This window comes from Triticum aestivum, chromosome 4D (assembly GCF_018294505.1).
Source record: "Triticum aestivum cultivar Chinese Spring chromosome 4D, IWGSC CS RefSeq v2.1, whole genome shotgun sequence".
Taxonomy (NCBI): Eukaryota; Viridiplantae; Streptophyta; class Magnoliopsida; order Poales; family Poaceae; genus Triticum; species Triticum aestivum.
In genome coordinates this window covers 389,343,568-389,348,082 of record NC_057805.1, presented here as the reverse complement: position 1 = coordinate 389,348,082, position 4,515 = coordinate 389,343,568, and positions in this window count along the sequence as shown.

Below are 4,515 nucleotides of genomic sequence, written 5' to 3'. Positions count from 1 at the left end.
CCTACTCTATCAACGAGCCCCATCTGACACCAAATTTCTTGGCTTCCGTGCTACAGCTAGATCTTCCCCTCGTTTCTGTTTTCCAACCCGGCGGCGGGCGGGGTGCGGTTTGCCAATAGTCGGTTTGCTCAACGGCGGTCCCACATGAAAGTGAAAATGCTAGGCAACACGCCTTCCCTAAGCTATGTGTTATGCCGGACGGGCCATGGAGTACTCCCGATTCCCGGGCGTGTGGGGGGGGGGGGGAAGTGCGACGCCAACGCGGCAGGCCTTTTCCTTTTACTAGCAATGTGCCCGTGCATTGCGACGGATCCAAAGTAGTAGAATGTTAGTACTTGTTCACAAACTTGAAAGAAATCACTCTTGTTTTGATATACTCCTATTATATTACTCCCTCCGTTCCTAAATATTTGATTTTTTAGAGATTTCAAATGGACTATCACATACGGATTATATAGACATATTTTGAAGTGTAGATTCACTCATTTTGCTCTGTATGTAGTCACTTATTGAAATCTCTAGAAAGACAAATATTTAGGAACGGAGGGAGTACTTTTCACTCAAAATATATTTCTCAGGCTGTTTGATGAGGTGAGGGAGGGATGTGGTTGCTTTCAAGATAATAAGGGGTTTTCTGCAAATTGGAGCAGAGAAGTGGGCTATTGTTGCAAAAATGCCACAACTTACCTCACAGCCGTTAGATGCAGATCTAATGGTCAGAAACGACGGATGGCAGACACGCCACCATCACCAACTAAGTATTTTATAGGAGTAGGAGTAGAGAAACATGTATAAATTGTAACATTTTGGTTCTGCTCCTTGGCACGATCGATAGATAGAAATAACGATTGGAAACGCTAGGGCGGGGCTATTTCCGCCAGATAAGCAGGGTACGTAGTAGCTAGGTTGGCGCATTGTCGGTTTGGTCACACGCGGTCCGACATGTTCTAGTGTTTCTAGCAAGATGCCTGCGCGTTGCACGAAGTTGATGGAAATGGTAAGCACAACTTATAAATTGACGGATGGAGTACTAGTTACAGTGATGCATATAATTAAGCAAAGGGATCGCACATGTCGGTATTGACTGGAACGAGAATGCAACAGCACAATAAAGAATTAAGGCCACGATGATGATGCAATCGCAGTGGTGGTTACAGAAGGCAAGAAGAAAGATGCATCCATCAACGTACGACCTCCTCCTCCTCAACTTAGTGCGTCGGGCCACCGACCGGCGGCTACGGAGCGACGGCTTTTGTGGCGAGGTCGAGGTGCTTCTCAGCAAAGGCATCCAAGCCTTCCAGCCGGTTGAGGAAGGCCAACGTCATAGCGTCCTCACTCGCCTTGTAGATACCTATGTACACGATTTGCTCGTACACATGGATGTGTAGGTCGACGAATTCTTGCAGGGCGAGGCGCCTTGCGGCGAGCGCGACCTCCAGGTGGACATTCTTCGTGGTGTCGGCGGGCAGTCGCAGGGCCACCAGTGCTTGAAAGAGGTTCCGGCCATGGAGGCCGATTAGGGTGACAGGTAATGAGGAGCCCGGGCGCGCGGGCTGGAGGAGTACGGCGATGTCATCCGCGAGCTTCTTGAGGACGGTGGACTTGTTGGTGGTGGCAACGATCATCTGGTCCAACTGAGAGTCGTAGTTGGTGTCGACGGTGGCCATCCACCAGCCGGTCTCCAACAACGTCTGGAGACGATCCTCGGTGCCATGCCGCAGGCCGACGTCGTGGACCATCTAGCACAGCCGCTGGCCGCTCGCGCGCATCGCCGCCATGGGTCTGGAGTGAGCTCTTTTGCGCTTAGTGTAGGTGCTTAGGCAAAGGCTTAGGTGCGTACGATGTGGTAGATGCATTGGAATGAAGGGGCGCCTTTATATGAGGGCAAACTGCATTGCATTCACATCGTGCAACCTCTTTTCCTGGTCCTCCTCCCATTACTTCCCTCATGCATTAATCGAAGGAGGATGCATTGGCCGTTCAACATTTCGGGAACCGCTACTCCCTCGCTCGTCTGCATTAAAGCCGTATCCGGAACTGCACCGCCCGCTGTCAAATTGAATAGTACTGCACCGCCGCTGCACGCCTGGCTGAACACGCCTCCTCTCCTCCATCAAAACGCTCCATTAAACCCGCATGCAAACCGAGAAACCTACTCTGGCCACACGTCCGTTCATGAGCGGGCCGGAATTAAACGCAACACCGGCCGAGCTCCACCCATCCACCCTCAGTTTAAACGAGGCCAGACGCCGGCCAAGCTCCTACCGTCCGCCCTCTATTTACACGAGGCCAGACAGACAGCAGGCAAGAATCACACCCCTCCGCCGCTCCCCCATCTCCTCCTTCACAATTTTCTCCACTCTTCCGATGGCTTCCGTGGAGCCATTCTCTGGCATATTACCCGGCTGGGTGGCCCGCCGAGCCCTCCGGATATGGGCGAGGCCGCTCGGTGCTTCACCAACCTCGCTTGGACCGACGGAGCTAGTTGCCGCCCCAAGCAGGCGCGTGGTTCAGCAACTCGCCGCTCCAGTTCAGCTCGATGAGGAGTGGCGAGTTGCTCCACGCCGGCACGGCGGCAAGCACACCGGTATGGGCGTCGTCGCTGCCGCGTCGTACCGCGCCTCCCGTGTCTGTGGGCGCGCCTCCCGTGCCTGCGGCAGCGCCATGCATCCAGAGACAGAAGCCGGGTGCATGGTCGGCGACGAGTCAGTGGCCAGCTTCTCCGTGTCCGCCGCCATCATCGAGGAGAAGTAGAACACGGGAGGCCGCCGCCACTTGGGTCCCATGAAGGCCACTGCCGAGGCGACGACTGCGCATTCAGGTGGTTTCTTTGCTTCTTCGTCTCTTCCGAGGACCTTCGTCGACCCCGCAAAGTGTCTGCCGGACATGAGGAAGACAAAGGGATCCGCGGGCGGCCATTTAGATTATGTACTCTCTCTCCAGCTGGCGGGAAATTTTTGTTCTAAGAATGGATAAATTGTATGTATCTATAACTAAAATAAGTCTAGATACATCCATTTCTAGGACAAGTATTTCTGGACGGAGGGAGTATTAATTATACCAAGAGAGCCGGATTGGCACCGCTTAGTTCATGTAAATGTAATGAAATCCATCATGTTTATATGAAGATCCGGCTTTTTTATATGAAATCCTTCATGCTTATATGAAATCAGTCCATGTTTGCATGAATTTCATCTGGTTGGTTAGAGTTGTGAAAATGTATGCCGCTGGCGTTTGATGTCGTCCTCCGCGGAAGGAAGCGCGAGGAAATTTTCCGGCTGCCGTTGGAGATGCTCTTATGCTGGAAATAATAGAGTGACATCCAATCCATTTGAGTTAATTGCGTGTATGATTGTCCCTCTATAAAAAGTTAATTGCATGTACAGTGTACACGTGACTTGCAGGGTGGCTACAACTTCATACAGAAAGTTAAAAAGAAACAAGTCCATCCTTAATCTTGTATTCTAAGTACTCTGTGGGTTACACTGTCAGTACAGTAGCGAAAGAAGTATATATTAAATAAGTAATATATAATATAAAAATCTAAAGTTAAAGACAGAATTCGAACTCATGTCATCGCGTTGCGAGCATCTGGTGCTAACCAGTCCAACACATTTTTGTTGTAGACCATGCTGGAGATATATCTCCATGTCTACTCTTATACTCCATCTATTCCTAAATATTTGTCTTTTTCAGATTTCAAATGGACTACCACATACAGATGTGTATGTAGACATATTTTAGAGTGTAGATTCACTCATTTTGCTGCATATGTAGTCACTTGTTGAAATCTCTAAAAAGACAAATATTTAGGAATAGAGGGAGTAGAAAACAGAGTTGGTGATGATGGTGTGTGTGCCATCCTGCAATATACGCTGTCGGATTTATATCTAACGGATAGGAAGAAAACTATGGCAATTTTGCAAAAATATACCCACACCCCTCTCCACGTTCGCAAATACGGCCTTCCCTCGTTCATCCTTTTCTCTCACAAGATAAACTACTCATACAAATGCATCTTGATGTTCCGTGCAACGCACGGGCATCTAGCTAGTTTGTTTTAAAATAGTTACTGTGATAATTGGGTTGAAGTGATATATTTTATGTCTGCCCCGAATGATTTCAGATTCACTAGTAGTAACAAAGAAAAGGTTGCCTTGTTAATTAACAGAAAACAGGGTGAAAACTATCACATGAGGCCGGTAAAAACGAGGCACACTAGGTTCAGCGTCATCATCACTACAGCTGTGCGCGCGCGAGAAGTCTACATATCGAGGGGGCTACTGAGCGAGGCACAGAGACACAATGTTCAAGAGAGAAAGACGTATCGAGAGTGTGCGCGGTAGGCACAGAGGCACAACTAGCGAGTGTGTGTGTATGTGTGTGTGTTTGAAAGAGGAGTAGATAGATTACTATCAAGATCGAGGTGCCGCCCTACTCCTTCGGTGTCGGGTAGTGTGTGTGCGTGTGTGTGTGTTTGAGAGAGAAGCCAGTCGATAGATTAGTATCAAGATC